The following is a 24,627-nucleotide window of genomic DNA, read 5'->3' as shown; positions in this document are numbered from 1 at the left end:
GATATCACCTTTTTAGTTAAGGTGTAATGGAGAGGCTGGAGGAAACTGCCTGAAAATGTAGAGCTGTGTTCCAGTAGCCATGTTTCTTGAAGATGATTGTATAATGATGTACCTTTCGCATTGTGACTGTGTGACTGTGAAAATCTCATGTCTGATGCTCCTTTTATCTACCGTATTGACAGACGAGTAAAACATACAGAATAAAAATAAACAATAGGGGGAAAAAACGTTAAAATAAATTTAGTAGACTTAAATGCTAGTGATTAATGAAAGGGAGGGGTAAGGAGTATGGTATGTATGAATTTTTTGTTTTCTTTTTATTTCTTTTTCTGAATTGATGCAAATGTTCTAAGAAATGATCATGTTGATGAATATACAACTATGTGATGATATTGTAAGTTATTGATTATATATCCATAATGGAGTGATCTTATGGTAAGAATGTTTGTGTTTGTATGCTGGTATGTTTAATTAAAAAAAGAATCAAAAACAAAAAAAAAACAGCAATAAAAAAGAAATTTAAAAAATCAATAAAAATATAAGTATGAAGTATGCATACAAATGAAAATAAGAAATAAAAAATAAAAATAGTACCACTATTTATATATATATATATATATATATAAAATTTGTTAAAAAAAAGCAGGTAAAAAAATACAAGAAAGGAAAAAAAAAACCTAGGCAGACATTTTAGCAGCTTGCCTTACCACTTCTCACCAATTGATGACGCTCCTGAGGCATCTTCTCTGCTCTGGTCTGCCCTCTCTGACTGTAGCTGGCATCTCGGAAGCCAGTGTGCACACTGCGGGGGTTGCTCCTGGCCGGCGATAGTAGGACGGCTCGTCCTCCTGTGGGACGGGGTAGCGACAGCAGTACCTGGGGTGAATAGTCCACCTGCAGTGCCTGGTGCCCAGTGAATCTGCCACATACCACACCCATAGGCTGGCTGTTTGTGATGCCCAGTTGGGTGACCATACCAAGCACCTGGATGCTTGGCTTTTCATAGCGGATGGCTGAGCCTGCCTCTAGGCTTCCCACAGGTGCCAGTGGCTGCGGAGCTGCCTGGGGAGGCACCACAGAGCTGCCTGCTGGAACAGGCTGGAGCTGAGGGAGGTCAGTTCCCTCCAGTCTGATTCTCCACGGTTGGCGCTGTCCACTGCTGGCCTGACCCACCCTGTTCTCCCTGCCCCGATCCTCTCATCTCTCTCTTCCCCAAGAATCACTGAATACTTCCCATGATCACCCATCACTGCCCCCCTCCGTTCCCTCCCACTCCACCAGACCACAGTCCCAGTCATTTTCTCCCTGGCTCCTATCTTTTCCCATGGAGCAGTGGTGAACTCAGTCCATTCCACCCTGCCATCTTCCTGGAAGTTGAAGAGTAATCACTTTTTCAGCTTTTTTTTTTTTACAGTCACTGTATGGAGTGATGCTGACTTTCATAGTTTCAGAGCCCTGAGTCTGAGTCTTAGGTGTCGCACAAATACCCCAAGTTCCAGGGAATGACCAGAATTTAAAAGAGTGCTACATCTCAGAATTTAGAAATAACAGTTACAACTCCAGAATAGATGTAACTTCTGTGAGATTTTACAGTCTAGGATCCTTTACAATAGGCCTTGACCTGGTAACCTATGCTTTTAATTTCAATTTTCCAAGTTTGTACATTATAGTTAGTCCATATGAATGAGACACGATAATGTTTGTCTTTTCATTTCTAACTTATTTTATTCAACATACTGTCTTCAAGATTCATTTACTTAGTTTCATGCCTTAAAAGTTCATCCCTTCTTGCAGCCATTCAGTAGTATATTTTTGTATACTCCACTAAATGGAATTGTATATATCCACTGAAGCGATTTTGTAGAAGATTAATGAAATGGGTAAATGTTTATAAGTGAAAAAAAAATCACATTGTAAAAGTGTTATTTGCATTACTCTAATTTTAAAAATTAATAAAGTATATACTCACTGTATTTTATTACACTATAAATTTATGTAATAAAAAGACTAGAGGTACATATAACAAAGACCTCACACCTCTGGTTATACATAGGCTGAAGAAGGCCTGAAGATTTTTTTGTGTGCTTTCTAATTTGAAACTAGGAAAAAATATTCATTCAGCAAATATCTATCATCAGTTAAGTACAGTGATCAGTAATTATTTGTTAAATAGATTGATGTGTCTATTCTTCCTAGGAGGTAGCCATTAAATATTTAATTACACAATATCAGATATCAGTAATGATGCTTCCAGCTGTAAGAAAGACCCAAATCACCTAACTTAAAAAATAGGGAATATTTATCATCATACCTAGGAAGAAGCCCATAGGCTAAAAGGTTATTTAATTTCAGTAATTCTAAGTCTTCCTGAAGTACTAGCAAATGATCTTTTCTTTCTTCTAGCTTCATCACATCTGTTTGTTCTCAGACAGTTACACTTCTTGGTTATAGTGAGACTACAGTAATCAAAGGCTCATGGACAATGTCTTATGAAAGAGGATATGTTTTGTCATTCATCTCTTTTTAAGAGCCTGTGCTTTCCGGATGACTTCCAACAGATTTCCACTCATGTCATAGAAGCCAGGATTGGCCTGTCCTAAACTACTAACGACAGGAATAGGATTACCATGAGAGTTTAAATTTATAAAAGATTTGCCCTCTGAGTCGTGTTAGGGAGAGGTGGCCATCCAGAGTTTTGACATTGAGGAAGAATGGAGAAATGGCTGTTGGTGAGTAACTAACTGGCTGTTACTTAAGCAATTGTAATAATGAAGGGGATTAATAGGATGCTAAGAGAGAAATATCAGAGGCTTAGAGAAGTTTTCTTTGAGAAAGTGACATTAAACTGATGCTAGAGAATAAATAGTAGTAGATAACTGAAAGAGAGATTAGTGTTACAAATACACGGAAGAGGAAATGTGAGAGCCTGTGGATTCAGAGAAAGGAAAAGATGGTCAAGATGACAGATGACTGGAGTGCAGGAATGAGGCATACAGAAGCAGATGTAGAACTGGTGAGAGAGACAAGGGCCGGATCATGCTTGACTTTGTCAGCCAATGTGAAGAATTTAGAGCTTTACCCAGACAGCATTAGGAAGCCATTTAGGAGTTATAAATAGGGTATAAATGAGAGGTAAGAGGAAAAGACTACTATATAATACCATGTATATTCCATGTTTGTAAGGCTTGTACCTTTATTTGTGGAAGTAGTTATAAAGTGTTTGTTTTTTGTGTGATACCCATTTTGAATTCATGGTATGCATGACTTAGTGCCATTAATTGTTATCTCATTTCCGATGAAAGATTATAATATGTCTGTCTTTCTTTCTTTGCTTCCTTTTCTCTCTCTCTCTTTTTTTTTTTTTATAGTTTATTCTATGTAGTGGATTTTCTTGTGTTCGTAATTGTCAGCTGCTTGGGAATCTTCATGTGATATCCGGTCTCTGCACTGATATTATCTTGAGGATAATATCTTGGATTCTGTGCTGGTTTGAAAGGAAGTATGCCCCCTAAGAAAAGCCATGTTTTAATATAAATCCCATTTCATAAAGGTAGAATAATCTCTATTCAATACTGTATATTTGAAACTGTAATGAGATCATCTCCCTGGTTGATGTGATTTAGTTAAGAATGGTTGTTAAACTGGATTAGGGGATGACATGTCTCCACCCATTTGAGTGGGTCTTGATTAGTTTCTGAAGTCCTATAAAAGAGGAAACATTTTGGAGAATGAGAGATTCAGAGAGAGCAGAATGACATAGCCATGAGAAGCAGAGTCCACCAGCCAGCTACCTTTGGAGATGAAGAAGGAAAATGCCTCCCGGGGAGCTTCACGAAACAGGAAGTCAGGAGAAGACGCTAGCAGATGATGCCGTATTCACCATGTGCCCTTCCAGATGAGAGAGAAACCCTGACCGTTTTCACCATGTGCCTTTCCAGATGAGAGAGAAACCCTGAACTTCATCGGCCTTCTTGAACCAAGGTATCTTTCCCTGGATGCCTTAGATTGGACATTTCTGTAGACTTGTTTTAACTGGGACATTTTCTCAGACTTAGAACTGTAATCTAGCAACTCATTAAATTCCCCTTTTAAAAGCCATTCCGTTTCTGGTATATTGCATTCCGGCAGCTAGCAAACTAGAACAGATTATTTGTAATTGTTTCTGTTTTAATTTTAAATACAGTTTTTTGTTGACATGGTAAAAATGAGTTTAAATTTTTTGCTTTTAAACACAAGATATGAGATCATAAGGGATAGTGTCCCTCTCCACCCCCTTAACATTAAGTAGTTTGGAATGATCTGTGCCTTAATCTTAGTAAGATCTTTTAATGGACTCCTGCATCTTTTTAAAGATAAAGGAATTTGGTTATTATGAAATACCAATTAAACTGGTATTAACATTGCATATGTTGGCAACTCACAATAGAAAACAAATATTACTTATAAGAGGCTATGTGTTCCAGTTTGCTAGCTGCTAGAATGCAATATACCAAAAACGGAATGGCTTTTAAAAAGGGGAATTTAATAAGTTGCTAGTTTACAGTTCTAAGGCCAAGAAAATGTCTCAGTTACAACAAGTCTATAGAAATTTCCAATCAAAGGCATCCAGGGAAAGATACCTTGGTTCAAGAAAGGCTGGTGAAGTTTAGGGTTTCTCTCTCAAGTGAGAAGGCACATGGTGAACCCAGTCAGGGCTTCTCTCTCAGCTGGAAGGGCACATGGCAAACACAGCATCATCTGCTAGCTTTCTGTCCTGGCTTGCAGTTTCAGTGAAGCTCCCCAGGAGACGTTTTCCTTATTCATCTCTAAAGGTCTCTGGCTTGTGGACTCTCTGCTTCTCATGGCTGCATTATTCTCTTCTGCTCTCTCTGAATTTTCCATTCTCCAAAATGTTTCCTCTTTTATAGGACTCCAGTAAACCAATCAAGACCCACCCAAATGGATGGAGACATGTTGTGTCACCTAATCCAGTTTAACAGCCACTCTTGACTAAATCACATCATCCAGGAAGATGTTCTGATTACAGTTTCAAACATACAGTATTGAAGAGGGACTACTCCACCTTTATGAAATGGGGTTTTGATCAAAACATGCCTTTTCTAGGGGGCATACTTCCTTTCAAACCAGCACACTATTCAAGTAACTTGTATATGTAATTAGTTCTATGGTGTCTTCTGTATTTTTATTCTTTTTTATATTTTATTTTTATTGTGAGAAATAAATATAAGAAAAAGTGGTACATTTCAAAGCACACCACAACAATTTGGTTATAGAATAGATTTCAGAGTTTGGTATGGGTTCCAGTTCTACAATTTTAGGTTTTACCTTATAGCTGCTCCAAAACACTGGAGACTAAAAGAAATATAAATATACTAATTCAGCAGTCATTTTCATTTGTTAAATCCTGTCTTCCCTGTTATAACTTTACCATCTCTTTACCATCTCTTTTGATCTTTCTCCAACTCGTAAGGGGTATTTGGGCCCATTCTAACTTTTTTATGTTGGAAAGGGCTGTTGATAATATGGGATAGGGGATGAAACAATTGATAATTCTAGAGAGGCTTGCCCCTCTGGGTTTCAGGACTTACCTGGCCTAGGAACTCATCTGGAGGTTGTAGGTTTCTGGAAAGAAATCATAGTGCATAGAACCTTCATAGAATCTCAGATAAAGCTCTATATGTTTTTTTAGGGTTGGCAGGAATGGTTTTGGTTGGGGTTTGGCAAACTATGATAATAATGGTATCTAGCTGAGGCTTGTGTAAGAGTAACCTCCAGTGTAGCCCCTTGATTCTATTAGAACTCTCTCTCGGCCACTGATACCTTATTTGTTACAATTCTTTTCCCCCTTTTGGTCAGGAAGACATTTTTGATCCCATGGTGCCAGGGCCAAGCTCATCCCTGGGAGTCATATTCCATGTGGCCAGGGAGACTTTTACCCCTGGATGTCATGTCCCATGTAGTGGGGAGGGTAATGGTTTCACTTGCAGAGTTGGGCTTATGTAGAGAGAGGCCACATCTGAACAGAAAAAGAGGTCCTCTGCTCCCCTGTATGTAGGACATGACTCCCAGGGGTATAAATCTCCCTGGCAACATGGGACAAGACTCTCAGGAAGAGCTGGGACCCGGCATTATGGGATTGAGAAAGCCTTCTTGACCAAAAAGGGGAAGAGAGAAATGAGGCAAAATAAAGTTTCACTGGCTGAAAGATTTCAAACAGAGTTGAAAAGTTATTCTGGATGTTATTCTTACGCATTATATAGATATCCCTTTTTAGTTTATGGTGCATTAGAGTGGTAAGAAGGAGGTACCTAAAATTGTTGAACTGTGTTCCAGTAGCCTTGATTCTTGAAGATGATTGTATAACTATAAAGCATTTAATGTGACTGTGTGATTGTGAAAAACTTGTGTCTGATGCTCCTTTTATCCAGGGAATGGGCAGATGAGTAAAAGAATAAGGAAAAATAAATAAATAATGGAGGGGATAAGGGTTAAAAAAAAAATTGGGTAGATTGCAGTACTAATAATGGTCAGTGAGGTGGGGGTAAGGCATATGGGATATATGAATTTTTTCTTTTTATTTTTCTAGAGTGATGCAAATGTTCTAAAAATTATCACTGTGATGAATACACAACTATGTGATGATACTGTGAGCTGTGGGTGTATGTGGATGGACTGTATATGTGTGAATATTTCTCCAAAACAGACGAAAGACCTTAGCAGCAGAGATGGCAAAGGGTGGGTTCTCAAAGTCTCTTATCGATGTGCAGTGTTTATGTGATGTTAAATTCATTGCACATATATTTGAATAACATGAGTTGTATTTGCAAGTTGCCAGTGAACTTGTCCCATTCTCCTATCTCCCTCAGGGTTAAACACAAGCATCCACAGCGACCATCAGGATGTTGAAACATAGCAGGACCTGAAAAATGCATTTCTCATTAATCCAAAATTAGTCTTCTCTCAAGAAAGTTCCAAATATATAGGCTCTTTCCCCAAACTCTGCATAATTATCTGAAAGGAAAAAAAAAAAAAAGAGGTCCTCTGGACATAACTCTTAGGCATAACTTTAGGTAGGCAAAGCTTCTCTGCTACATACATAAGCTTCACAAGAGCAAGCCTCAAGATCAAGGGCTTGGCCTGTTGACTTGGGAGTCCCTAATGTTTGAGATAGTATCATGGGTTTCCCTGGTGGTAAAGTTTAATAGTTCCATATCTCTTCTCCCATCCCTCAAGGGACTTTGCCAGTACTTTTAAATCATCTGCTCAACAAACTCAGAGATGTATCCAGCCTTACATTAAGCTGTACAGAGTTACAAGCCTTCGTTCCCATTGTGGGCCTCCTCTGAATCTTCTGTATTTTATGGGCATTTAGTCCAAGACAGAGTTTTTTGGTCTTGGTACTATTGGCACTTTGGGCCAGATAATTCTTTGTTTTTGGGTGCTATCCTATGTACTGTAGGATGTTTAGCAGCATTTCTGGCCTCTACCCACTAAATGTCAAGAATAAGACCCCCTTCTACCCCCAGTTGTGACAACCAAGAACCTCTTCACGTATTGCTAAATGAATTCTAGGAGGCATTGTCACACCCAATTTTGAGTACCACAGGTCTAAGAAATGCAATACCAAATATAGAAAATGGCAATGATGTAAAATATTATTTGGTATTGATTTTTCTAAATAATGTGAAATTTCAGTTGAAGGAATGGTAGATAATCTCTGAAGGATTACTTTAAAATTATCGTGTCAGTTATGCATGCATGTAATAAATTAGATAGTATAGAAGAACTTAAGTAAGACTCCCATCTAGTTCCCCTCTATAGGTGATTTCTTGTTTTACTTTTTAGTTTTTCTCAGTTACTTCCATAATACTAGGTAATATTTTTTGGTTTGTCAACATTTAACAATAAATATTACCTCAAAACAAATACTGAGGATTTAGCTACTGTCTTCCTGATAGTCAGGATTAATACTATTATAATGAATATTTACACTTCTGTCATTCTCCCATTTCCTCCTTAGTTATTTATTGTTATATTATTATTATTTGTTGCTCTCTTGGGTATCCTTCTATGACATAACTTAAGTATTTATTTCTTTTTCTATCAATTTTTCCCAAATTTGGCTGATGGAAAGTTCCCATCCTTATGTTCTCAAGTTATTGCTATTATATTATTGTTGTTGTTATTTTGTCAGTAGTAGCAATGATAACCTAATAACAAGAAAGGAATGGTTCTTTTCAGTTTTTCTATATTTCAGATAATGCTATAATGAAACTGAAAATCTTAATACATGTAGCTTCTTATTGGAATTATTATAATATAAAATTCCCAAGAGTAGGATAATTAAATGAGAGTATATAAGTACACTGTCATATAGCTTTTCAGCAGGGTTATTGGAATGTTTTTTTTTAAATTTTGAAAATAGCATTATTCCTTTTTCCCAATTATATGAATAAAAATCCTTATTGCTAAAACTTGAATTCATTTAGAGAAGTGTAAGAAGTTAAAAGGGAAAAAATAATGTGAAATTGAAGCATTTTGAAATAAACATTTTTCTGTCTTACATCTCTCTATTTCCACACAGATTAAATAATTTTGCATTAGCTAGGTTATACATTTACTCTTTTTATGTGGAAATATCTTCAGTTTTTTCATTTCCCTGTTATTTTTGGCTTACAGTTTTGCCTTCATTATAATCCATCCTCCCCTCAACTTTACCATCTCATCAGGCAACCAGTGGGACAGCCTGGTCTACAGCCTTCCATTCTTGTTGGTTGTATAACATTATATGCCATGTGTTACTATCTGGGTAGGCCTGGTCTACTATAATAAAAAGATTCATCAGGTCATTTAGGGGATTTAGGTTCCTTCTGTTATTTATCCATTCCCCCAGATCTAGTAGTTTTCTGCTTAGTTGAAGCTAGGTCACCCATATCTATGTCTTAGCCACCATGAAGAGAGAAGAAAGGGTGCGAGAGTCATGACCGTGGTCCGAGACTTAGCTGAAGTGGCACAAGTCAGTTTTTTTTTTTTTTTAATTTTTATTGTGGTATCATATATACAATGCAAGACTTCCCATTTTAACCACTTTCTTGTGTAAAATTCAGTTATTTTAATTACATTCGTGATATGCTACTATTACCAGCATTCATTACCAAATGTTTTCATCAAGCTAAAGGAAAACTCTATACCCATTAAGCAATAATCCTTGATTTCCTCCACCCTTGCCCCCCAGGCTTTGGTAACTTGTAATCCTACTTTCTGTCTGTATGTATTTGCTTATTCAGGTTTTCCATATAAGTAGAAATCATATACTGTTTGTCCTTTTTGTATCTGGTGTATTTCACACAGTTTGATGTCCTCAAGGTTTATTCATATTGTAGCATGTATCTGAATTTCATTCTTTTTTATGGCTGAATAATATTCTACGTTATATATATACCACATATTGTTTATCCCTTTTTCTGCTGATGGACACTAGGGTTGGTTCTGCCTTTGGCCTGTTTAGAATAGTGCTACTTTGAACATTGGTGTAAAAATCTGAATCCCTGCTTTCAGTTTTTTTGGTATATACTGAGAAATGGAATAGCTATGTCCTATAGTAATTATGCTGGCTTGAAATTGTTATGTACCGTAGAAAAGCCATGTTCTTTTAATCCCAATCTAATCACATGGGTGCAGCTATGCTCTTTAAATCCTGTAGGAAGGGATCTCTTGATTAGATTGTTCCCAAGGAGATGTAACACACCCAATTGTGGGTATGACCTTTTGATTAGATGGAGATATGACCCCACCCCTTCAAAGAAGTCTTAATTAGTTTACTGGCATCTTTAAGAGAGCTCATGGAAAAAGCAAGTTCAGAACTGACACAGATATAGATGTTTGGAGATGCTTGGAGACAGACAGAAGCTCAGAGAGGAGGGATCAGGAGCTAAAAGCAACAAAACCCAGGAGCAAAGAACCAGCCATGTGCCTTCCCGTGTGACAGAGAAATCCCAGACGGGAATTGGCCTTTCATGAGTAAAGGCATACTCTTGTTGATGCCTTATTTTTGGACATTTTCATGGCCATAGAACTGTTAACTTGTAACTTAATAAATTTCCTTTGTAAAAATTGATCCATTTCTGGTATATTGCCTTCCAGCAGCATTAGCAAACTAAGACAGTAATTCTATGTGTAACTGTTTGCGAAACCTCCAAACTGTTGTACACAATGGCTGTACCATCTTACATTGCCATCAGCAGTGTAGTAGGGTTTCAATTTCTGCATCCTTGCAAACTTGTTATTTTCCATTTTACAGTAATAACCTGACTAGTGGGTATGAGGTGGTATCATTGTGGTTTTGATTTGCATTTCTCATATGACTGATGATGTTGAGCAGCTTTTCATGTGCTTTTTGGCCTATCTGCCTATCTTGTTTGGAGAAATGGCTATTCATGTCTTTTGTCCTGTTTTTAATTTTTTTTCATCTTTTTGTTGTTGAGCTGTAGGAGTTTAATATGCATAATTCTGCGTACTAAACACTTATCAGATATATGATTTCCAAATATTTTCTCCCATTTTGTCAGTTGTCTTTCACTTTCATAATGCACTTTCTTTGAAGTTTTTAATTTTTATAAAATCCTGTCATCTATTTTTTCTTTTGCTGCTTATACATTTGGTATAAAATCTAGGATTTCATTGCCTAATACCTTGTCCATATGCTTCCCTGTGCTTAGGCCACAGATCCATGTTGAGTTAATTTTTGTGCATAATACATGTGCATAAAGAATATTCTTTCCCCATTGAATGGACTTCACGCTCTTAAAAAAATCAGTTATCATAGATATGTAAGTTTATTTCTGAACTCTCAGTTCTATTCCACTAGTCTCTTTGTTTGCATTTATCTCTTTTGATTACTGTAGCTTTGTAATAAGTTTTGAAATCAGGGAAGTGTGAGTCTTCCAATGTTGTTGCTTTTTTTCAAGATGGCTTTGGCTATTTGGGTCTCTTGCCATTCCATATTATATTAGTTAGGGTTCTCTAGAGAAACAGAATCAACGGGGAACACTTGCAAATATAAAATTTATAAAAGTGTCTCATGTGACCGCAGGAACGCAGAGTCCAAAATCCACAGGGCAGGCTGTGAAGCCGATGACTGCAATGGAGGGTCTGGACAAACTCCACAGGAGAGGCTCACCAGCCGAAGCAGGAATGGGATGTGTCTCCTCTGAATCCTCCTTAAAAGGCTTCCCGTGATTAGATTAAGCATCACTCATTGTAGAAGACACTCCCCTTTGGCTGATTACAAATGGAATCAGCTGTGGATGCAGCTGATGTGATCATAATCTAATCCTATGAAATGTTCTCATTGCAACAGACAGGCCAGCACTTGCCCAATCAGATAAACAGGTACCACAACTTGGCCAAGTTGACACATGTCCCTAACCATGACACATATGAATTTTTTTTTTTTTTTATTTTTTACATGGGCAGGCACCAGAAATAGAACCCAGGTCCTCTGGCATGGCAGGCGAGCATTCTTGCCTGCTGAGCCACCGTGGCCCGCACTTTCCATATGAATTTATGGCTTTTCCATTTCTGCAAAATAAAAAAAAAATCTGTTGGAATTTTGCTCTGGATTTTGTTGAATCAGTAAAAGTAAACTGCTGTATGCGGCATTGATATCTTAACAATGTTAAGTCTTTCGATCCATTAACACAGGATGTCTTTCCATTTATTTTAGTCTTTTTTAATTTCTTACAGCAATATTTTGTAGTTTTTCAGTGTGCAAATACTTTACCTCCATGTTTAAATTTACTTCTGTCTTTTTCTTTTAGTTGCTATTGTAAATGGAATTGTTTCCTTGATTTCCTTTTTGATTGCTCATTATTGGTATATAGAAACACAACTGATTTTTGTGTGTTGATCAACCTGTCACTTTGCCGAATATATCAGCTCTAGTACCTTTCTTGTGGATTCTTTTGAATTTTCTGTAGATAGGGTCATGATGTGAATAGAGATAGTTTACTTCTTCCTTTCCTGTTTGGATGCCTTTTATTTCTTTTTCTTGACTAATTGCTTTGGCTAGGTCTTCCAGTAAAATGTCGAATAGCAGTGGTTAAGTGGGCATCCTTGTCTTGTTCTTTTTTTTTTTTTTAAATTTTGTATGGGCAGGCACTAGGAATTGAACCTGGGTCTCCGGCATGGCAGGCAAGAACTTGGCCTGCTGAGCCATCATGGTCCATTCTATATATTTTTTTTTTAAAATTTTTTTTATTAATCAAAAAAAAGAAAAGAAATTAACACAACATTTAGAAATCATTCCATTCTACAAATGCACTCAGTTATTCTTAGTATCATCACATAGATGTATGATCATCATTTCTTAGTACATTTGCATCGATTTAGGAAAAGAACTAGCAAAACAGCAGAAAAAGATATAGAATGTTAATATAGAGAAGAGAATTAAAATAATAATACTAATAAAAAATATATATATAAAAAGGAGAAAGAAAAAAACAAAAACAAAAGATACAAACACACAAACAAACAAACAAAAAACCATATTTCAGGTGCAGCTTCATTCAGTGTTCCAACCTAGTTACATTACACTTAGGTATTATTGTGCTGTCCATTTTTGAGTTTTTGTATCTAGTCCTGTTGCACAGTCTGTATCCCTTCAGCTCCAATTACCCATTATCTTACCCTGTTTCTAACTCCTGCTGGTCTCTGTTACCAATGATATATTCCAAGCTGATTCTCGAATGTCGGTTCACATCAGTGGGACCATACAGTATTTGTCCTTTAGTTTTGGGCTAGACTCACTCAGCATAATGTTCTCTAGGTCCATCCATGTTATTACATGCTTCAGAAGTTTAGTCTTTCTTAAAGCTGCATAATATTCCATCGTAGGTATATGCCACAGTTTGTTTAGCCACTCGTCTGTTGATGAACATTTTGGCTGTTTCCATCTCTTTGCAATTGTAGATAATGCTGCTATAAACACTGGTGTGCAAATGTCCATCTGTGTCTTTGCCCTTAAGTCCTTTGAGTAGATACCTAGCAGTGGTATTGCTGGGTCGTAATCCATTCTGCCATTCTATGTCTTTTGATTGGGAAATTCAGTCCATTAACTTTTAGTGTTATTACTGTTTGGATAATATTTTCCTCTACCATTTTGCCTTTTGTATTATATATATCATATCTGATTTTCCTTCTTTCTGCACTTTACTCCATACCTCTCTCTTCTGTCTTTTTGTATCTGACTCTAGTGCTCCCTTTAGTATTTCTTGCAGAGCTGGTCTCTTGGTCACAAATTCTCTCAGTGACTTTTTGTCTATAAATGTTTTAATTTCTCCTTCATTTTTGAAGGACAATTTTGCTGGATATAGGAGTCTTGGTTGGCAGTTTTTCTCTTTTAGTAATTTAAATATATCATCCCACTGTCTTCTAGCTTCCATGGTTTCTGCTGAGAAATCTACACATAGTCTTATTGGGTTTCCCTTGTATGTGACAGATTGTTTTTCTCTTGCTGCTTTCAAGATCCTCTCTTTCTCTTTGACCTCTGACATTCTAACTAGTAAATGTCTTGGAGAACGCCTATTTGGGTCTATTCTCTTTGGGGTGCGCTGCACTTCTTGGATCTGTATATTTAGGTCTTTCATAAGAGTTGGGAAATTTTCAGTGATAATTTCTTCCATTAGTTTTTCTCCTCCTTTTCCCTTCTCTTCTCCTTCTGGGACACCCACAACGCGTATATTTGTGCGCTTCATATTGTCATTCAGTTCCCTGATCCCCTGCTCAAGTTTTTCCATTCTTTTCCCTATAGTTTCTGTTTCTTTTTGGAATTCAGATGTTCCATCCTCCAGTTCACTAATTGTAGCTTCTGTCTCTTTAGATCTACCATTGTAGGTATCCATTGTTTTTTCCATTTTTTCTTCTTTGTCCTTCACTCCCATAAGTTCTGTGATTTGTTTTTTCAGAATTTCTATTTCTTCTTTTTGTTCAGCCCATGTCTTCTTCATGTCCTCCCTCAATTTATTGATTTGGTTTTTGAAGAGTTTTTCCATTTCTGTTCGTATATTCAGCATTAGTTGTCTCAGCTCCTGTATCTCATTTGAACTATTGGTTTGTTCCTTTAACTGGGCCGTATCTTCAATTTTCCGAGCGTCATCCATTATTTTCTGCTGGTGTCTGGGCATTTGATCAGATTTCCCTGGGTGTGGGACCCAGCTGGTTGAAAGGTTTTTCTGCGGAATCTCTGGGCTCTGTTTTTCTTTTCCTGCCCAGTAGGTGGCGCTCGTGGCAGTCGTCTGTCTGCGGGGCAGTCGGCCCGGGAAACCGCATGTGGAGGAGGGGGTCGCTGGCCGCCGTGGCTTGGGGGAGTGCCGGTCCAAATTGCCCAGCTGACCCGAGACACCAAGCGTGACGGGAGGGCCCTGCTATCCAACGTACCCAGTCAGACCGGGGAGCCACGTGCGTGGAGGGGACCCCAGTCGCCAGCCACCCCAGCCGGGAAAACGTGCGCCCCTCAGGTATCTCACCGCAGCGGATTCTCCCTGCCCATTCAGCCGTTCCAGAATGGGGTACGCTGTCTTTTTGGTCTCTGTCGTGACTCCGGGAGCTGTTTCGTATTGTTTCTGTTTCTTTAGTTGCTTTTCTGCAGGAGAAACTAAGACCCGCGTGTCTTACTAAGCCGCCATCTTCTCAGGAAGTCACCCTTGTCTTGTTCTTGATCCCAGGGGGAAAGCTTTCAGTCTTTCACCATTCAGTATGATGCTGGCTATAGGTTTTTCACATATGTACCTTATCATGTTGAGGGAGTTTTCTTCCGTTGCTAATTTTCTGACTGTTTATAATGAAAGGGTGTTGAATTTTGACACTTGCTTTTTATGTTTCAATTGACATGATTGTGTATTTTATTTTCTTTATGCTTTTAATGTGGTACCTTATATTTATTGATTTTCTTATGTTGAACCACCCTGCATTTCTGGGATAATTCCTACTTGATCATGGTTTTATAATCCTTTTAATGTGCTGTTTCATTTGTCTCCTAGTATTTTATTGAGGATTTTTACATCTATATTCTTAAGAGATATTAGAGTTAATTTATTTTTTTTTTGTAATATCTGTATCTGCCCTTGCTGTTTGGGCGATATGAACCTCATAGAATGAGGTAGGGAGTATTCCCTCCTCTTTTTTTTTTTTTTGAAGAATTAGAGTAGGATTGGTGTTAATTCTTCTATGATGAATGCTTGTTAAAATTCACTTGTGAAAACCATCTGGTCTTAGACTTTTCTTTATTGGGAGGATTTTGATTCAATCTACTTATTATGGGGCTGTTGACATTTTAAATTTCTCTTTGAGCCAGTGTAGGTAATTTGTGTGTATCTGGAAATTGGTCCGTTCTTCTAGGTTATCTAATTTGTTGACCTCCAATTGTCTGGTGTGACCAGTGTTTACTCTTCCTTACTGATGTGTCTGTTGCTTTTTTTGCTCCTTTGAATGGGCTATATTTTCATGTTTCTTAGTATATACCATGTGATTTTTTTGGTTGAAATTTGGACATTTGAATATCTTTCTGTGTTAATTTTGGAGACAAATTTTTCCCCTTCTCCAGCCACCCTCTCTATCTTATTGTATTGTAGAAGTTATAGTAGTCTGTTTGTTTAGTGATTCTTCCAAATTTTCATACAAAGATTGTGTCCCTTGACAGATGTAGTACTTATGAAGTCACTGTCCTTAAGCTTTTTATTCTGCTAGTGTTATTACAGAGATTTCCTTGAATGCTGGAAGCCAACAAGAGCAATTACCCCAAAAAACAAAAAACAAAAAGAAAAACAAAAACAAAACAGCACTGATGAAAACTCCTTTCCTAGTGTGCTCTTGATTTCCTACAGAATTTAGCCAATTTATAGTGCGCCTAAAGACAATTTGATGCAAAAGTATAGGGCCCTCTCTAGTCTCTGTTGATAATATATCTGTAGCCTTATCAGCCATGTGTGGCCTCATCAATTCCCCCATTTACTTGGATACTCGAAATATGCCCCATTTCCCCCAGGCTATTTTCAAGGTTTCCTCCTTGTCCTGGCATTGTTGTATGTTTGAACCAGTAATCCTTTGCCCTAGGAAACTGTGATTTGATTTTTTTTTTTTTTTTTTTTTTTGTGGCCCTGCCAGCTGCCTGTAGTCCAGAGCAAGCTCCTGGACTAGTGAGATAGAGACAGGTGTTCTGGATCAGTCCTTTATACTTTTACCTGATTGGTTGTCAAAGACATATATGCTCATCGATATGCAAAGGGTTACTCTGTTCCTTTCAGAACCTGGTACCAGGGATCCTCACTGGAAATGCATACAGGTGCTTTATTGAGCAAGAAAATAGGTGGAGGAAAGTCCAGTATAGTTGCCACACATTTTTCCTACCATCTTTAAGTTGACGTTTTCTCTATTTGACACTTGTCCAGTTAACCACAACACTTGAAATGTTTTCTAAAGCTCTGAGAAAGCTGGTTCTGCCAGGTTTTGCTGGGTTTTCAATATTGTTATTGAAAACAATGAATTTTTAATAATCATGATTGTATAATATGTGTGTTTGATAGTTTTCTAGGCTAGTCTCAGGCAGGTTTTTTTGAGGTAAAAATTCAGTTGTTTATCCATGTGAATTTTAATCTCATTCCAAATAAAAATTCTGATTCTAGTTGCAATAGCATTAAGTGAATATATTTATTTTGAGCATTGATATTTTGTCTTTCTCTCCAAGTATGTGAAATGTCTCTTTATTTGTTTAGATCTTCATGTCCTTCAATAAAACTTTTATAATTTTCTACATCTAGTCCTTGTTCCTTTCTTGTTAAGGTTGACTCTGTTTTGTAGTTCTTGTGGCTAATGTGAATGGAACATTTTTCTTATTTTAATTTGTAGGTTGTTATTGCTAGATAAAGATAAGCTCTCAATTTGTGTATATTTATGTTGTCTCCAGTTACTTCATCAAATTCCCTTATAATTTCATAATCTCTTGATTTTCTTAGTTATATAATCATATCACTAGTTAAAAAGACAAATTTCTTTTTTTCCAATATTTATAAACAATTTAAAATTTCTTATCTTTTTGAATTTTCCAAACCTTGAAAGTAATATCCAGTAATAAATGATGATAACATGCATTCCTGTCTTGTTCCTGATATGGAAATGGCTTTTGGTTTCCACACTTAGTAAAATGTTTCCTGTTGGTTTTTAGTAAATATTCAAGTATATGCTTTTAATTTTCAGTGTACTTTGCATTTTTCTTAGTTAAATCAAATGTCTTTTCAACATTTACTGGAATAATAAATTTTCCCTTTAAGTTATTGAGATGATAAATAACATTGATATATTTCATGATATTAAGCCATCTAATATTGAATGTTCCTGGAGTAAACTCTTCCTGTTTATTGTGTGTTGGTCCTTTGATACATTGTTGGATTCTATTTTATTTACACTTCTTGTTTTGGTATTTATAAATGAGATTATTTTAAAATTTTCTTTTTTGTTCAGGTTTTATTAATGTGATGGTGACTTCAGGTTTTATTAATGAAATTGGGAGCTTTTTTCTTTTTTTGCAGGTAATTTAAATTTAGAACCATCTATTCTTTTAAAGGTGATGTAGAATTCAATTGTGAACCCATTTGACTCTAGTATTTTCCTTAATGAAAGTTTTTTTTTTGTTTCCACTGTGTTTATTACTAATATAAAATAATGTTTTAAAGAAAAAAAAAAACTCATTCCTGGTTCTGTAATAGCTCTCATCCCACCCTCTTGCCCACACAATTACTGATCCATTTCCTTAGGGCCAGTTCCAAATTGAATCTGTTCACCACTGTTTTCACAGAAAACAACCAGTGCCAGGGATGTAGGAGAAATGGGCAATAGTACTGTCCAGATTCCACCCAAAGATAGGCGAGGTGGAGATTCACAGATTTCAAATGAAAGGTTTGGTGGGCTCACAATGACACAGTCTAAAATGGTCTGGAGAGGAGATAGGGTAGGCCCATCAGAGGTTTTGTAAGATGTTTCATGGGCCTGCTTCATACCCAGAATGACTGACACTGTGTGAAAGGGGAGGAACAAGGAGGCAGTCTCATGTGCTGATTTGAAAGGATGTATGTACCCTTGAAAAGCCATGTTTTAATCAAAATCCCATTTCATAAAGGCAGAATAACCCTTATTCAATACCGTGTGTAATTAGATCATCTCCCTGGAGATGTAACCCAATCAAGAGTGGTTGTTAAGCGGATTAGGGGAGGTGGTCTCCACCCATTTGGGTGGGTCTTGATTGGTTTACTGGAGTCCTATAAAAGAAACATTTTGGAAAATGAGAGATTCAGAGAGAGCAAAGAAGAACAACATAGCCATGAGAAGCAGCGAGCAGTGATCTTTGGAGATGAAGAAGGAAAATGCCTCCTGGGGAGTTTCATGAAGCAGGAAGCCAGGAGAGAAAGCTAGCAGATGACATCTTGCTCACCATGTGCCCTTCCAGCCGTGAGAGAAACTGTGAATGTCTTTGCCATGTACCTTCTCACTTGAGAGAGAAACCCTGAACTTCATTGGCCTTCTTGAACTAAGGTATCTTTCCCTGGATGCCTTTGATTGGACAGTTTTTTAGACTTGTTGCAATTGCTATATTTTCTCGGCCTTAGAACTGTAAACTAGCAATTTATTAAATTCCTCTTTTTAAAAGCCATTCCATTTCTGGTATATTGCATTCTGGCATTTAGCAAATTAGACACAAGGCTTCATAATTCTCCCATGTTGAGAGATGGAAAAAGTCTAGAGGGCACCAAGAGCCTTACTCACTTTGGCACATAACTTATTCTAGTGTTGAGAAACCGCAAAGATGCCACAGACACTAAGAAAGGCTACGAGGGGATTCACGGTTTCACAGAGCACAGTGATCCCAAACCACAGTGATGGGGATCATGCTATTGACACAGAAACTACAAAATTCGAAAGAATGGAGAGTAGCCTTTCAGGGAGTATACAGTCACTCAAATTAGACCCCAGGCCGGTCAACCTGGTGAGTTTCACATAGCAGCTGATAACATTGCTGGTAGGGAATATCACATAATAAGGACTTAAATCAAGCAGCTAGAAAGGAATGGTAGGAAACTGCCCCAGGCCTCTCAGGAATCTAGGGCAACACTGGGGGACAGGTGGACATATGCACAAGAAACACACCAATGAGGTTTGCTGTTCATCTGTCATTTGGTAAGAAGAAAGAGGATCCAGGAGGCAGCTGAAGGGAGCAAAGATGGGGTCCTGAAGGTGAGTTTCTCAAGGCTGAATCAGAAGAAAGAGCCCACACCATGCACCAGTGATGAAACACAATTTTGAACCTCAAAGGGGCAGGTGGTGGATGAAGGTGGGCATGTCACTGTTTGAGGGTGGTGGGTGAAGGGCCTCACAGTAGCCATCGTAGGGTCACAGGGAAATACATGGCTGCCAGGTCCTAGAGAGCTTATTCTAGCCTAGATGGGAAGGCACAGTCTCACAGAGAGATTCGTTGATGCCTGGGTGGTAGGCACAGAAGTCTCATATTGATAGTGCCCTTTTTTGGCAAAGTATCTGCAGACAGGGCAGTTGGGTTTGTCTTCTATAACCTGGGGCCCATCCTTAGGTAGGCAGGTATTCTTTTTTTTTTTACATGGGCAGGCACCGGGAACCGAACCCAGGTCCTCTGGCATGGCAGGCGAGCATTCTTGCCTGCTGAACCACCATGCATGGCCCTGGGCAGGTATTCTTGATAAGAGGTGAGCTTTTGAGCCTTCGAGGGTTTCTCAGCTTTTTGTGAAAGTCTCCTCTAGAGTGGCCTCCATAGCCTGGCCCCGGAAAAGGAGGTTCAGCATTGACTCCCTACCACAACCGTATGGGCCAGGCCTGGGACCTAGGCCTCCCCGAGTTGGGCCCGTAGGAGGTGAGAGGCTCAGCAGTGGTGGACTCATTGGCCTCCTTGATCCTGGAGAACCTCTGTGAAGAGCTGACTTGGGGTCACCAGGCTTTCCATTCGCCATGGGGGGGCTGGCCCAGAAGGCTGGGTGGTCCAGTGGGACTCCTGTCCTCCTCATCTCCATTCTTCCTGCTCTGGCAGTGGGGTCTGTGGCGGGTGTGGCTGCTGCTGATTTTGCTTCTTTTGCTTCAGCATTGTGGCTGTGGCAATGTTTGCAGCGGTGTTTGAGGGCAGTGAGAAAGGAGCACTCTGGGATTCTGTTTTCGCCTCTAAGGGGGCGGGTGGACAGTGAGGATGAGACTCCGACCATTTCACTTCTGGAAGGAGCCTTTACTGCAGCCCCATTCTCATATAAACTGCCTCTCTTAGTGTTTGCCAAACATGGCATCAGTACAGAGCATTCTCTTTGCTGCGTTTCTATAAAGGCTTAAAGAAAATTCCTCTCTTTTTTTGTGGGAAGAAAGTCAACACATCCAGCTCCTCCCAGCATGTCATAGAGTCAGTGATAGAGTTTTAATTACCTTTCCCATCTCTTCTATGATAAGTAATTGTTTCAGGTTTTAAGATTTTTACTTGGTTAAATTTAAGTAATATATGTTTTACTAACATAACGTCCATTCCTCTAGATGTTTAAATTTGTGGCTGTGGATATGCAATTACATTACATATTTTAAAAAAGTATTTTAATCACTTGTAATCTGTGATTATATCTCCATTCTCATTCCTAATTGTACATATTTTCCCCTCTCTTTTTTCCCTTTAATCAAGTGCATGAGGATGTTATCCAATATATATTTTTTGTATGCTGTATGGCTAGGTCTCATTTCATTATTTTTCCATGTGCGTATCCTGTTATTGTAGCATCATTTGCTGAATTTTTGTCTGTTTGTTTTGCTTGTTTGTTTGTGTTAGGTCTAGCAAAAGGTACTCTTGACGTAGAGCCCCTTCAGCTCCTCTCCTCAGCGTCCATGGCAGGTCCAAGGATTCAGATATAAAGCTGTTACAAACCGTCATCCAATCAGGAAACAATACCCACCTAGTAGGCACCGTCCCCTCCCAGCATCCCTGTCCCTTTAAAACACAGCTTCCAGGACAAAGAGGGGGAGCCATTTTTCTTTCCTTTCTCTGGCTCCCACCTGCCTGCTTTTTCTCTGCTTTTTATGCTTTCAGTAAATCTGTTAAACTTTGACTGACTGTCCCATGTGGATTCCTTAATGACTCCATGTTTGTTTTTTGGGAAGTACATGGATCGGAAATCTCCTGCGTGATAGGCTAGAATTCTACCACTGTGCCCCCAATTCAAAATATTTTATTGTTCATTTAAGAGAACCAGTTTCTGGATTTATTTTTTTCTTTCTTATTAATGTGTTTCCCTTTTGTTAATTTTAACTTTTATTAATTTTAAGTTCCTACTTTGTGTGGATTAATTTTATTCTTTTTCTAGTTTCTCAGAAAATTAATTTTAAATACCAAGTTCCTTTATTTTTAATCTTTTATCTTTAATAAGGATGCTGTTTAAGACTATATATATTTCTTTGAGAAAGTTTCAGCTTTGATCCTAAAGTTTTGGGCAGAAGTTCTGTTTCATTGCCTTGTAGGCCTTATTTCCTCTTTAAAGTTTTTGGGATAGAGCTTATTTATTTCCAAGGAGTTTTAGGTAATTTACGTGTCATATTTATTAATTTAACTTATCAGAAAATTAAACCATAAAATCTCTACTTTCACTATGTTAGGTTTTCATTGTGGCTAAAGTATCTGATTTTTGTATGTATTTCATGGACTAAGGGGAAAAATGAATACCCAAATTCCAGTTTTTCAGAATTCTGCATATCAGTTATCTGTTTATTGCATGGGTAAAATTTGTAGTTTATTTCTTTAAATTCCGCCCACTGCTTAGTTTTCTCCCACTTTTTTCTTGCAATGATGGTTTAACAGATCTCTGTTCCCTACCCTTTGATGACAGCTTGGCCAGAGTATTTTTGAGTAGGTCCAGGTATTAAAATGTCTACTTGAGGAAAACAGTTTGATAGTTCTTCCAAATGTTAAGCAGAACAACCATATGACCCAGCAATCCAACTTCTGGGTGTATACCTAAAAGATTTGAAAGCAGTAGCCCAGACAGATATCTGTACATCAGTGTTCCTAGCACCATTAGTCACAATAGCCCAAGGGTAGAAGCAATTCAAGTATCCAACAGTGGATGAACAGATAAACAAAATGAAGTATATATACCATGGAATATTATTAAGGCATAAAAAGGAATGGAGTTCTGATAATGCTGCAACATGGATGAACCTTGAAGACATCATGTTGAGTGAAATAAATCAGATCCAAACAGACAGATATTGTAGGATCTCACTTATATGAAATAAATAGAATATGCAAATTCATTGAGATGGAAAGTAAAGTATAGTTTAGCAGGGGTGATGGGAAAATTCTGGTAAAAAACAGTGGTTGAGGGTCGTGAAACATGAATGGTGTATTTGGGAGTAGTTGAGTTGGGAAAGTTCATGTTTTGTGTGTGTGTGTGTGTGTGTGTATCTCCTTTATCTCCACATCATCTCTGATACTTGGAGTTTTCTATTTTTTAAATAGTGGCCATTCTAGTACGTATGAAATGATATGTCATTGTAGTTTTAATTTGCATTTCCTTAATAGCTATGTTAAGAATATAAAGATGATGTTGAACATTTTTTCATGTGCTTTTTAGTCATTTATATATCCTCTTTGGAAAAAAGTCTTTTTAAAGTCTTTTGCCCAATTTTTAATTGGGTTGTCTTTTTATGGCTGAGTTGTAGAATCCCTGTAGATCTTGGACGTTAAACCCTTGTTGCATATGTCATTTCCAAATATTTTTTCCAACTGAGTAGGCTACTTTTCTGCTCTCTTCACAAAGTCCTTTGAATTTCACAAGTATTTAGTTTTGAAGAAGCCTGTTTTTTCTTTTGTTGCTTGTGCATTGGGTGTAAGGTCTAAGAAAATATCTCCTGCCCAAGATCTTGGAGATGCTTCCCTAATTTTCTTCTAGGAGTTTTATGGTTTTGGCTTTTAGATTTAGGTCTTTGTTAATTTTTAATTATTTGATTAATTAAATCATTAATTTTTGTAAATGATGTGAGAAAGGGTCTTCTGTCATTCTTTAGGATATGGATATCCAGTTCTCCCAGCACCATTTTTTGAAGAGACAGCTCTCTACCAATTGGGTAGACTTGGCAGCCTGGTCAAAAATCAGTTGGTCAGAGGATGCAAGGGTAGTTCAGTGGTAAAATTCTCACCTGCCATGTGGGAGGCCCAGGTTCAATTCCTGGCCCATGCACTTCTCAAACAAACAAATGAAAAATCAACAAACAAAAAATTCAACAAATGGTGCTGCAATAAGGGGATAGTCATACAGAAAAATAATGAAATGTGACCCCCACCATACAACATACAAAAAAAAATTAGTTGGTCATAGATGGGAGGCTCTATTTTTGAACTCTCAGTTCATTTCCATTCTTTCTTTATGCCAATATCATGATTTTTTTAATCATTATAACTTTGTAATATACTTTAAATACAGGATGTGAGGGTCCTCCAATTTCATTTTTCTTATTCAAGATGTTTTTGGCTATTCAGGGCCCCATAGCCTTTGAAATAACTTTCGTAATGGCTTTTCCTATTCTGCAAAGTAGGTTATTGGAATTTTGATTGGGATTGCATTGAATCTGTAAATCAGTTTGGGTAAAATTGACATCTTAACAGTATTTAATCTTCCAGTCCATGAACATGTATGTCCTTTCATTAATTTAGGTCTTCTTTTATTTCTTCTAACAATGCTCTGTAGTTTTCTGAATACAGGCCCTTTACATCCTTGGTTAAGTTTTTCACTAGGCATTTGATTATTTTAGTTTATAAAAGAAACTTTTATAAATGAAATTTTTATAAAAGAAAATTCATTTCTTTTATAAATGAAATTTTTTTCCTGATTTCCTCCTCAGATTGCTCATTACTGGTATATAGAAACACTACTGATTTTTGCATGCTAGTCTTATAGACTATGACTTTGTTGAACTCATTTATTAGCTCTAATAGCTTTGATGCAGATTTTAAGAACTTTCTAGGTAGAACAGGTAGTGAAAGTTTTTCCTCTTCCTTCCTGATTTAGATGCTGTGTTAGTTTGGAGGCTGCTGGAATACACTATACCAGAAATGGAATGGCTTTCATAAAGGGGAATTTAACAAGTTTACAGTTCTAAGCCTATGAAAATATCCAAATTTAAGGCACCAACAAGAGGTTTCACTCAAGAAAGGCTGAATGGCTGGAACACCTCTGTCAGCTGGGAAGTCACGTGGCTGGCATCTGCTGGTCCATTGCTCCTAGACTCCATTGCTTTCAGTCTCTGTCCATGTGGGGGTTTCTCACTTTTCTTCTCTGGGACTGGCTTTCATCTCTTGATTTCCCTTGGATCTCTCCAGGTTCTGGCTTGCTTAACATCTCATGGCAATGTCTGCTGGGATCCAGTCCTCTCCAAACATCCATATCTCTGTTCTCTACATGTCCACATCTGTGTCAGCTCTGCTGTGTCAGTTTCTGTTGGCTCTGAGGCTTCTGTTGTCTTGTTTCTGACTCTCGCTCCAAAATGTTTCCTCTTTTGAAGGACTCCAGTAAACTTATCAAGACCCAC

At 37.7% G+C, this 24,627-nt stretch overlaps 1 protein-coding gene and 1 pseudogene across 4 annotated transcripts in view; one reads left to right on the top strand and one right to left on the bottom strand.

The window, feature by feature from the left end:
• Positions 1–24,627, top strand: part of LMBR1 (limb development membrane protein 1) — a 293,576-nt gene that overhangs the window by 11,444 nt on the left and 257,505 nt on the right. The window lies entirely within an intron of this gene.
• Positions 691–20,158, bottom strand: LOC143679823 (uncharacterized; annotated as a pseudogene).

The sequence above is a fragment of the Tamandua tetradactyla genome, chromosome 1 (genome assembly GCF_023851605.1).
Source record: "Tamandua tetradactyla isolate mTamTet1 chromosome 1, mTamTet1.pri, whole genome shotgun sequence".
NCBI classification, from domain to species: Eukaryota; Metazoa; Chordata; class Mammalia; order Pilosa; family Myrmecophagidae; genus Tamandua; species Tamandua tetradactyla.
Note: the sequence above shows the minus strand (reverse complement) of the source record. Positions and strands in the feature narration are given on the sequence as shown.